This window comes from Mixophyes fleayi, chromosome 6 (genome assembly GCF_038048845.1).
Source record: "Mixophyes fleayi isolate aMixFle1 chromosome 6, aMixFle1.hap1, whole genome shotgun sequence".
NCBI lineage: Eukaryota > Metazoa > Chordata > Amphibia > Anura > Limnodynastidae > Mixophyes > Mixophyes fleayi.
The window spans coordinates 60,012,836-60,025,729 of record NC_134407.1 but is presented as its reverse complement, the minus strand read 5'-3'; the positions used below and the strand labels follow the sequence as shown (position 1 = coordinate 60,025,729).

Genomic DNA, 12,894 nt, shown 5'->3' with positions numbered 1-12,894 from the left:
CATGGAGTTGACACAAGTTATGGCAGCATTCTGTATACATATCACCTTTAACTCAAGACTTATGTGAAACAGATATCATCATCATCACTTATTTATATAGCGCCAACATATTCCATAGCGCTTTACAATTGGGGACAAACATAGTAAACTAATAAACAAACTGGGTAAAACAGACAAAGAGGTGAGAAGGCCCTGCTCGCGAGCTTACAATCTATTGGACAATGGGAGTTTGACACATGAGGTTAAGTCTACATTATATACACACACATACAGTAACATTGTTTACAGCTATATATTAAAACCATAATCAGTAGAATGGTAGGGTATTTACTGATGGCTGAACACAGTGCTGCTTTTAATGTCAACGGTTATGTATTACATTAACTAGTGGGTATGAATCAAATAATTAAAGCTATAATCCTACTTTTTTTTTTTATGTTAAAATGCAAGCTTTGTACCTGTTTAACATAATTCTTATTCAGTAATTTGTATAGGATGCCCTCCTATACAGTCTTCCGAGTAGAAAAATCTGTGTTGGACAATTAGAAGGAGGTTGAGAATCTGAAGAGGAGTGCATTTGCATTTTAGGACTCAAGCTTGTTCCTGAGGAGGATTACCCGATTTGAGTCAGAGCCCTCCCTTTAGGTACATGAAAGATTAAGGGGGAGGGGTGGAGTTTGTCTGTTCTCCCCGTGTTTGCGTGGGTTTCCTCCGGGTGCTCCGGTTTCCTCCCACACTACAAAAACATTAGTAGGTTAATTGGCTGCTATCAAAATTGACCCTAATCTCTCTCTCTCTCTCTCTCTCCCTGTGGGGGTGTGTTAGGTAATTTAGACTAAGCCCCAATGGGGCAGGGACTGATGTGAGTGAATTCTCTGTACAGCGCTGCGGAATCAGTGGCGCTATATAAATAAATGGTCGGTCTATGGAAAATATTACCTAACTAATCAAAGGCTAGCTAGCATATAGGACACCATTTTGTGGGCAAAAAGTAAAGCAATATCATCAGAGGTCTTTATAATCAGGGCATGTGTAATTTATGTTGTTTTCACAAGTTGCTTATCAGCAATGTAAAAAGGGAATAGCAAACTGAACTCCTGTAATATGCACACGAACCAAGATTTAAAGCCTTGTAGCTTCAAATCAATGCCATTACCAAGAGATTAAGTACTTGTCCCAGAGAGATGCATTTCAGGATAATACCGTGCTTTTTTATAAGCTCTTGAGATGTCAAATATGACTTTAACAGCATTGCGGACATTCTGGTGAATGGTTTCGGCATGTAAATATTCCAAGCTGCATGATGCAACAATCTGGAGTCTATTGCAGAGTAAATGCTCCCTGTTCTGTCATTGTAATGAGCCTATATAGTACAGCAATATAGTTAATGTGCATTATACATTTAAAGGATGAGGTGATATCCAAAGATCAAATTCGACATGCTTTTTTATGTTAAACTACAAATAAAATGGAATAAAAATTGCAAAGATTGTTTCTTCTTTTACACCACTTTCATTAGTTGATTTTATTTAAATTTCAACCCGGTTTACAGTTTTTTTCTTTTATGTTTATTTTTGTGCTTTACAATTCTTGTCCTACATGTCTAGAATGTGCCTTCTTTGTATCCCTATTTTGGACACTTGATCAGGAACACAAAAAGGTGACCTCTGTCACTGCCTGCCTGTTTTCTCGAGCCAGAGAGCGTGAGCCAGGAAAAAGCAGGATAGAGAGAGGTTTTGAATCCAAATGTGCATAGGTGGAACAAAAGATGAAATGAGTTCCCCTGAAGCACATGCCTATCCTTTGTTCGAAATAGAACACTAGAGCACAGTGTATATACATCACTGCAGGAATCTCAGAAACAGGAGAGAGCAGGGAGGGGGTTGTGGAGAGCAAAAATGCAACCAAATATCCCTTCAAGGAACATTTTCCATTAAAAGACGGTTCCAGATTTGCAATGAAACATTCCAATAGAGCGCTAGGAACCCAGCGTGAGCACATTATGGCTACAGCTTGGCTCTATGTAAAGTAGATTTTATTAGGGGGCCCACAGGGTTACTGAAATAAGGACGTGTCTCAAGCTTTTCCCATTCCTAAACCTCCCCCAAACACGTGAAAAGAAAAAAGAAAAAGATCCCACCCATCGACTCATGTCTAGACTCATCTACATGTGTCAAGTGGGACTGCTCTGTTTGTGTTCTACAGACAAGATCAGTGTGTTTGGTGGATGCCTACCAGCTATGTAGGTCAGATATAGGCATGTTCCAGAACACACATGAATAACCAGTAACCCCATACAGGGTCACTTGCCCATTAGATTTCCATACAGAAACTAGCAACACATTTGAATCATTAAGAGTGTTAATTGGCGCCAAGCCCACATAATAGCACGGTCTTTCAGATTAAACCTGAGGCAAACACACATTATTCCAGGTCCCAAAAGCTATTTGCTTGCTACTGTGAAAACTGCACTACTACGGGTCATAGAGTACAGAAACAAAAAAAACCTCTGCATACCACTTAATTAGCACTAACACTTATCAAGTATATCAACAAAATGTATAAATAAAAATAGAATGCTCAGTAGTTAGAGTGAAAAGGACACAAAAAATATTTTTTGACAAGTGCCGCCTTATGGCTTTAAGCACAATGAAAATGCTGAATCAGATATGAAACATGAAAGCAAAATGCATTGTTCAATGTTACCTCGACATCCCACTGCAGCGCTCACACAAAAGTATTACAATCCATTGGACAGCTAAAACTCCTCCTATATCTTTATAAGTGTCTCAATGGGAACTGATGCAGGTCAAAAACAAGAGACTGAAGTGTCACATCACTGGTCCAACCCATGTGTATTAATCAACCGATCCAGACAGTACATTCCTGCATAGGAAGACAAAGAAGCATCTCCCTTAAGTATTAACACAACAATTATTTTATGTGTATACTTCAGCACAATAATGCAAACCCTTCAATACTTCATCCTCAGCTATGTATATAGTATGTGGGGTTAGACGTGTGTGATTTCTACACTAAGTGGGATTTTCTCACAAAGTGGACGAAAATGCACAGTTAGACAACACAGTTGGACAAACATTGGACTACATTTGACTTGCTTTTACTCCCAGCAATAAGCAACATCTGCCACAGCCTATTTCAGCACTACTTGTCTATTTATATGGAATACTGCTAATAGGTAATTCTTAAAATACCCTTGCTTTTTGCTTTTACCCCTTTTATCACAATGTTTCACAAATTGCTTTTCTTAGTCTCATTTCATGGCATGATCTTTAGGACTGTGTCATCTTTCACCCCTCCACCAACACACAAATTTGTTCATATTGCACCTGCATTACTCCACTCACCTCTATTTAACACCCATGAACTGTTGTCCTATTTATTATCTCTAACAAGTACAGCCTCCACCTGTCGCCAGAAAATAAAAGGCCACACATCTTACAATCCCCTTGCCTATCTTTCGCTCACTCTGCTTCTATTAGCTGGTGATATATCACCTAATCCAGGTCCCCCACACTCCTCACACACACATACATCAGAACACTACCGTTCTATAGCAAACCTCAAACACATCACCTGTCTCCCCTCTCTTCCCAAGTCCTTTAAATGTGCCCTTTGGAATGCACGCTCTGTTTGTAACAAACTTACCTCCGTTCATGATCTCTTCCTCTCAAAAAACCTCAACCTTCTGGCAATAACAGAAACATGGCTCATGCAATCAGACACTGCCTCACCTGCAGCACTTTCACATGGTGGTCTCCATCTCACCCACACCTCCAGACCTGAAGGCAGACAAGGAGGTGGGGTTGGACTACTTCTCTCCCCACAGTGCACATACACAGTTCTACCAAATGTCCCATCACTCACGTTCACATCTTTTGAAGTACATGCTATTCGCATTTTTAATCCATTCTCCCTACGTGTTGCGGTGATCTATCGTCCCCCTGGAGCACACCAACAATTTATTGAGGATTTCTCTGCATGGCTCCCTCACTTCTTATCTTCAGACATCCCCACCATCATCATGGGTGACTTCAACATCCCCATTGATAACCCACCTTCCAAAGCTGCTTCCAAACTACTCTCTCTAACATCCTCACTTGACCTCTCCCAGTGGATTGAATCATCTACTCATAAGGATGGCCACTGCCTTGATCTTGTTTTCTCTAGACTATGCTCAGTTTCTAATTTTATTAATACACCCTTCCCCCTCTCGGATCATCACCTTATCAGCTACACTCTCACCCCCACTGCTCTAACCTCTCTGTCTAACTCAACCAAGCCTCCTCATACTCGTAGAAATCTTAATTCTATTAATCTTCAACAATTTTCCACCTCTCTCCAACACCTTCTCTCCCCTATCTCTACATTCTCATCCCCTGAGATGGCAGTACCTCATTTTCACCTAACCTTAGCAACGGCCCTTGATCAAGTGGCTCCAGCGACACTTCATACTACACGTCGACTTCGATGTCAACCGTGGCACACCAAAGCAACACGAAATCTTCAAAAACTGTCCCGTAAAGCAGAACGTCACTGGCGTAAATCTCGAAGCTCTAATGACTTCTTCACATATACTTCTGTCTACCACTCCTATCGAAATGCTCTAGACACTGCAAAACAAACATACTTTCAATCTCTTATCTATGCTCAGGCTTCTAACCCCAAACGCCTTTTCAATACATTTAATCATCTTCTCAATCCTCCCACCCCGAACCCTCCATCTACTATCAGTGCTCAGGATCTTGCTTCCTACTTCAAGGACAAGATTGACAAGATCAGACTAGAAATGGTATCCTCTTCCTCAACAAGCCATCAGCTCATTTCCTTCCCACTACCCTCTGACACCCTTTCTTCATTTGACCCCACAAATGAAGAGGAAATTTCTACGCTCTTCTTATCTTCCTACTCTACCTCCTGTCCTCTTGATCCTATTCCCTCGCAAATTGGTAGATCCCTGTCTTCTGTGCTCATTTCACCTCTAACTCAAATCTGTAATCTCTCACTCTCTACTGGCATCTTTCCATCACTATATAAGCATGCAGTGATTACTCCTCTTCTAAAAAAACAAAACTCCGACCCAAACTCTCTCTCAAATTACCGTCCCATCTCTCAGCTCCCTTGCCCCTCCAAGCTTCTAGAGAGACTTGCCTACACTCGCCTCACACGCTTTCTTTCCGCAAACAACCTGTTGGATCCTCTTCAGTCTGGCTTTCGTTCTCAACACTCCACAGAGACTGCGCTGACCAAGGTTGTTAATGATCTGATCACTGCTAAGACTGAACGCCATTACTCTCTCCTAATTCTCCTTGATCTCTCGGCTGCATTTGACACCGTTGACCACTCTCTTCTCATACAAACGCTGCAATCCCTAGGTCTTCAAGACACAGTTCTATCCTGGTTCTCATCTTACCTCTCTAATCGCTCTTTCACTGTTAATTTCTCTGGAGCCACCTCTGCTCCGCTTCCCCTATCAGTTGGAGTACCACAAGGCTCGGTGCTAGGTCCTCTGCTGTTCTCTATCTATACCGCTTCTCTTGGAAATCTAATAAGTTCCTTTGGCTTTCAGTATCATCTCTATGCGGATGATACCCAAATCTATCTATCCTCTCCTGAAATCTCGACATCTGTGTTGTCCCGTGTAACTGACTGTCTTTCTGCCATTTCATCTTGGATGGCCTCTCGTCAACTCAAACTTAATCTTTCTAAAACAGAGTTAATAATATTCCCACCCGCCAACAAGAGCATACCTGACATTTCTATCTCTGTTGATAACATGACCATAAATCCCACCCCACAAGCTCGCTGCCTAGGTGTAATCCTTGATTCACGCCTATCCTTTGTTCCCCACATTGACTCTATATCTAAGTCATGTTACATACATCTAAAGAACATTTCCAGAATCCGCACATATCTCACACAAGACACTGCTAAAACCTTAATTCATGCACTAATCATCTCCCGCATTGACTATTGCAATTCCCTCCTTACTGGTCTTCCCAAAAACAGACTCAAACCCCTAAAATCTATTTTGCATGCTTCGGCAAGACTGATTTTCCTTGCAAATAGCTATTCCTCTGTTGAATCACTCTGTATGTCTCTACACTGGCTGCCTGTCTTCTACCGAATCCAATATAAAATACTTTTACTAACCTACAAGGCCATCAACAAAGCTGCACCAACATACATCTCCTCTCTTGTCTCAAAATATCTCCCAACTCGGCAACTCCGTTCTGCAAAAGATCTGCGTCTCTCATCCACCCTCATTACATCCTCCCATTCCCGATTACAGGACTTTTTTCGGGCTGCACCCACTCTATGGAACTCTCTCCCTCGCACAATAAGACTCTCCTCGGTTCTACAAACTTTCAAGCGTTCTCTGAAAACCTACCTATTCAGACAAGCTTATAATATTCCTCAACCACCATCTTAACCTCACTACCTTTAGCCTGTTACACAATTTCACACAAGACAACTACCCCCGGACCAACATTGTTGTGTGACAGGATCATTTAGCTTATGAGTCACCCTACCTTTGCAGTCTGGCTGGGCCAAGATGCAAAATGTATACTTAACCTCATGTGTCAATCTCCCATTGTCCCATAGATTGTAAGCTTGCGAGCAGGGCCTTCTCACCTCTTTGTCTGTTTTACCCAGTTTGTTTATTAGTTTATTACGTTTGTCCCCAATTGTAAAGCGCTACGGAATATGTTGGCGCTATATAAATAAATGATGATGATGATGATGATAGCACCAGTAATTCTGCAGTACTATACAGAGAACTTGCTCACATCAGTCCCTTCCCCATTGGAGCTTACAGTCTAAATTCCCGCCCCCCTGTTCTCTCCCCACTTGCTTCAACTTGCTCCCTGTGTGCCTGAGATCTGTCTACCCTCCCTTAGGATGTAAGCTCATTTGAGCAGGGCCCTCTTCCCTCTGTTCTCCATACCTGCTCTTCTGCTCCGTCTTTACTGCATTAGCCTGCCTGGAATCTCTGAAGTTTTGGTATTTTTTGTTAACCGTTTGTAATGTGGCACCTTGTTTAGTCTACTGTTTGTGCTGTGTACGGCGCTGCGGAACTCTTGTGGCGCCTAATAAAGGATAATAATAAATAATAATAATAATAAACACACACACAAACTCCTTTCCAAAAAAAGGACACTTAAACATTCAGAGGCATGACTAGGGCCAACAACAAAACTTTGAATCTGCCAGGTTTTATTACTAAAATTACATTTAGCCATTAATAAATGCTTCATCCCCAAAACTATACAAAACACATGACAAACTACAGAAACAGAGAATAGATCTAAAAACACAAAAATAATCAATTTACACAATAGGAAAAACCATCAGCACATCTTTAAAGACTCCAAGATAAAAAAAAAAGTGAAATGATAATGTATCTCTAAAAGAAACATCTGACTGAGTCAGATGCTGAATTCATTGTGTTCATTCCACCCACTGTATTATTGCTTCTAGATTTATAAATTACACCCACTAGCATTTCTGACTTCATCCCAATCCAATGGTAATTCCTCTATGAATGTGACATTTTCCAGAGGTCACCATTTAGAAGCATGAGGGGTTACAGACCATGCTTCCACAAGCTTGTGAAGGGGTTTACTTTTACATAACAAGGTCAGAGTATACGTGCTATTTCTGAATACAATACGATGTTGATTATGTAGCCATGTCTGTGTCATGCATGCATGTATAACAAAAGGACTATGAGGGTGTAGATTTAGTACTCATCCATAATAATGCTTATTATTTCCAAACCAAGCCCACAAAAAGCACTTTAATATACTGATAGCAAACAGTACTTGCTTTGAGCAAAGAAAGATGGAAACCGAATATGTCTAAATCATACCATGTAATTTTATACCTACCCATCATTCATACTGTCACACATACGCAAGGACTTACATAATCATAATATTAATAATCACAACAACATTCTAATTTGCAACTGGTTGAAAATGCTATTGGCTGGCGGCCACGATATAGATGTTCGGTGATCACATGGAATGTTCACATCTTAACGGATGTGGTCAGATTACCAATGAAGAAAGAACACTACCATAAAACATGGTTCTGGCTGGCCAAACTGTTCGTAAAGGTTATCCATTAGGCAAGAACATTTTTGAAAGCCAAGGAGTGCAGCTAAACTGAAATTGGCACAGCACCACAGTTTACCAGACACACACAAGGGTCTGTACATGTCCCTACTGTCCTATTAGCTAATTATTATTAGTATGCAGGAGAAAGGAAATAAAAAGTTATCAATTTTGCAGACATTATAATGCTATAAAACACAAGTGATACTAGTATATGCACAAACTCATGTAAATGGAACTTGTACAAAACTGGGTTCAGACCTTCAGCGTTTGGAAAACTTGTGTATTATAAGGAAAAATATATCTTGTACTGTAAAATATTATGAATATTACAAGTGGCCTTTATATGATCACAGAACTCCTCAGTGACTTAAAATGATCCTTCTAATGTACAACAGAGGGTGCATTATCACAATGCTGTGTTACAAGACTGTATTCATTTAAAAGTGGAACATAAATGGACTAACACTTAGTGAACTGATAGGCTGAACACTGCATCAGTCCATGATGGGTACACATTATTGCATCCATTACTCACTTTTTATTAAAGCTGCTTGTGTCAATATGATCATGTAATGCCAATAAAGGGAACAGAAATAGGGTACACAAATGGGAAGCAATAAATACAGCTTTAAAAATCTACAGTATGTTTTATCAAAAACAGCATATGGTTTTTCACTTACAGTTTATGCAATATTCCACGTATCTCTGCACTAAACAGAAGTTAAAAGGTTAACTAAACATAGTACCACTTTGTTTCATTAGTTCCATTAAGTAAACCGACCGGTACGTTACAGGATCTCTGCAATGAGGCTAATCAATCTAACGCACAGAGCCAGAGGCCAGCAAGGCTGTTGGTTAATTCTTTCTGTGCCTGGAGGATTATTTATTTGGTGTAATTTGTTCTATTGAACGGCGACTTGTGGAGCAGAAAGCTCCAGATAATAATGTGATAAAGTTTCATGATTACACGTGCAAGAAAAGGGCGACACTGGGGCAAACTGCTATGGCACAAGTGGAATACACAGTTATCTTACCAAACTAGAAAACCTTACACAATAACTTGAGTGCTTGTTTCTTTTATAAGAGGACTTTATTTTATTTTAGAAGACTTATCCCTTGAACTGATGGAAATAGCTCATTAGGCCCGTGAACCTACATGTTCTTTTGCAAACAAGTTTGTCATTCTGGCATCTCTGAAAAACATACTTCCTGCTACAGGTAAAATTACTTATAAAACGATTTAGGTGAACATAGCTTCCTTTCATAAGCACCTCCCCCACACAACATACTCTTCGGACTAATGTATAATAGGCCTGAAATACTGGCAGGTATGGCAAGAGAAATGCAATTATAAGGAGTGTAATGAAAGTCTGAGAGAACACAGTACCATTACAAAAGTCTCAAATATTAGTGTTTCGCCAAATCAAATTTTTTAGAAGGGGCGTAAGTAAGATTCTTGTTTCATAAATCCTGAACCAAATACTGAATACACTAAATACCTAAACTGTCATTTTACTATATATTTACTATATTTGAGGCATGTTTTGTACATTTGGTACATTAATTGCTACATATATTTATAACCCCCAAAATGTTTTGAATGGAGCCGATTGGAAAAGGAGGGCAATCTGTAAGTGGGGTACAACACATGAAAGGAATGTCCAATATTCAGAAGCCAGCACAATCATTTAAAGAGCCACAGAAACAAAATGAATATAAGCAACTCACAAAAGCACTAACAGTGATTTTATTTAGGTTTGTCTGTTAACCCCTCTCCAGGGATTTGTCTGTCTGTATTACACAGTATTGTTTTATTACGGTGTTTTTTCTCAATTGCAAAGCAGTATATAAATAATTGTAGATTATGACGATCTGCCCAGTCCTGAGATACAATTCAGATAGTTCTACTGACAGTCACACATCTGCAATATGAATTTCAAACATTTGAAGTTTTTATACAAATAATAAAAAACCCTTTAGGTGTCACAGCATCAATTACTCATTGTCAGACTCCTGTAGATAGTATACTTACAATACAGACTGTACAATAACAAAGGAGATTAAGTGTCAAAATAGGGAACTTTTCAAAGTTTGAAATAATGCTGTCTGACAGAAAATGGTATAACACAGGAAAGACAATTACTATTCTGTGTGTAGTACTTACCCAACAAACAAAAACATATCTGCCTTAATAAACAAGCTTGTGTTAAGAGGATCAGTCATCTAATGATTCTGAAAGTAAAGGGTGCAGGTAACTTGAGCAGTCAGCAGCTATTGATATGCATGGCAGCATGAAAGACCTGAAGTGGGGGTGTAACGATTGGGTGTCAATCTGCAAAAGCCGCAAGAAGAAGCATCTGAAATCTCTCTGTGGTGACGGGAGACAAGGCTGGGAGACTGAAGATGCTTTAAGAACTTTATCTGTTTTGTCTGTGGGAGGGCAAAAAAAATATTTATCAACTCCCACAGCCTCACACAAACAGTAAGATATGCTGCCATATACTCTGGCTCTCACTCTGGTGTTACGATTGAATTATAATAAGTGCCCTGGTCATCACTGACCATCATTCCCTTAAGCCTATTAATGACCTGTACTGTACCAATTCTCACAAGATCTTGGCATTATTGATACATAGCAATTGTGTATCTTGACCTAAGTAACTAATATGCACACTCGGAGAGGCAAAGCATGGATTCACATTAGGCAAGCCTAGATTAATATCTATGTTCCTTCAGTAACTTATCGAATTGTAGTTACACTTTGCTGGGACTTCCATCCTGCTGCCAATAACAGGACAAAACCATTTAAAGTAAATGGACTGTTGGACCAGACACAGCTTCCTCACTTAGGCTACACAATCTCGTGAGTAGACAGAGTATGTATTTATTTGTATTTTAACATGTGATAAAAAAAATAAACAAACACATTATGTTTATGGACGCAGTTACAAAGTTTGTTTGTTTTTTTTTTAAAAAAAAACAAGTCTGGAAAACAGGAAGTAATTTTCCTGAAGCCAATATCATATGTAAACACATCTCATGGTATTTACAGTGTGCACCCATTTAAATAAATGTACGTTTTATAGCGTGCTACCGCGTAATGGATGCTAAACGCACTTATAAACGCAAAATGTCATTTGATTTCATGGGGCCTGATTCATTAAGGATCTTAACTTAAGAAACTTCTTATTTCAGTCCCCTGGACAAAACCATGTTACAATGCAAGGGGTGCAAATTAGTATTCTGTTTTGCACATAAGTTAAATACTGACTGTTTTTTCATGTAGCACACAAATACGTGATAATTTGTACACTGAAATTTAAAGTTGATATTTGTGTGCTACATGAAAAAAATTCAGTATTTAACTTATGTGCAAAACAGAACAATAATTTGCACCCCTTGCATTGTAACATGGTTTTGTCCAGGAGACTGAAATAAGAAGTTTCTAGAGTTAAGATCCTTAATGAATCAGGCCCATGATGTTTATTTTCACATCTTATTACATCTAAAGATGGTGACCACTCTGCATTGATTTTGTAACACGAAATAATGATGTGAAATAACCATGCACTGGGCCCTGCCGAAGAGATCCACCATGTCTTCACCTTAACAAAAATGTATTTTTTTGCTGCTGCTTATTTGTTTAGATCTTTAGCTGTGTTCTTTTGTGAGCTTAGAACCTCATTACGTATGGGTGTATTGCAAATATTTAAATGTTTGGCTGTTTTATTACTGATTAGCAAACTTGTCAGGATGTAATCTGTAGGATATTTGTATAAAGTACAAGAAACATTCCCAAATGCAATGACAGGATTATTTCAGTTCTACCACTCCACTATGACTTATTGTGACATGTGAGTATTTCAGTGAAGCATATAGTTGTATGGATAGTACCCAAACTTTATTACGCACACACATGTAGCCTGATGCATTGGGATAAGTAAAGCAACAAAAATGAGTAACTTTGCACCTTGGCAAAACCATATTGCATTGGAGTGAGAGCTAAATTTAAAATATGATGGCAGATTTATAGTTTGAATAGGGCATGTCCTAAATCAACTTTACATTTCAGGGTAAAAATAAAGCGACCAAGTATGTGTGCTACATGAAAAAAGAGCCAGCATTTAATTTATGTGCAAAATAATAAACTCATTTGCACCCCTAGCATTGTAACATGGTTTTGTCCAGCAGAAAACTTACTCCTTATTTTGAGTTGTCTTTCCTTAATGAATCAGACCCACTGTTGTGATCCAAATGCAGCATTTACCATGCCAGAACAATGGGTCCATGATTGTTATACTCTCGGTATACCTACTGTGAGTCATGTGTTTTAATTTCCATCCGTCATTATCTTGTTTCTGAGCAATTACAGGAATTATGAAATGTGAAGCTGGAAGGTCCCTTGCGGTGTTCCCTCTAAGCTGAGCAATATGGTAGGGGGGTAGGGGGATAAAGGTTAATAAGGGATCCATCTTGAAGAGTTTAATTCACAATCTGCAGGACTGTGTAGCAAGAGATGATGTGGAAAGTCAGCCGTGTCTACCTGTTACGGTTGTACATTATTCTTAGGAATAATGTTGCACACTCTCTTGTGATGCAGTGTTACCATATGTGCTTATCCTGGTTTCCATAAGCGTTCTACAAGAAGGCTGAAACATGCTACATAGCAGCTATCTAAAGACCCTATTTATACATAATTCAACTTTGATCATTTCCATTTTCTGTTGCCTCAAGGTTGAGTAAGTAGTTT

The 12,894-nt window shown here is 39.2% G+C and overlaps 1 protein-coding gene across 2 annotated transcripts in view; it reads right to left on the bottom strand.

The window, feature by feature from the left end:
- Nucleotides 1-12,894, bottom strand: part of NDST2 (N-deacetylase and N-sulfotransferase 2) — a 95,470-nt gene that overhangs the window by 71,034 nt on the left and 11,542 nt on the right. The window contains exon 2 of one of the 2 annotated variants that reach the window (XM_075216681.1): nt 2,707-2,886. The exons of the other annotated variant lie outside the window; for it this stretch is intronic. The gene's annotated coding sequence lies outside the window, so the exon portion shown is untranslated. The remainder of the gene's footprint in view (nt 1-2,706; nt 2,887-12,894) is intronic. 2 annotated transcript variants of the gene reach the window in all.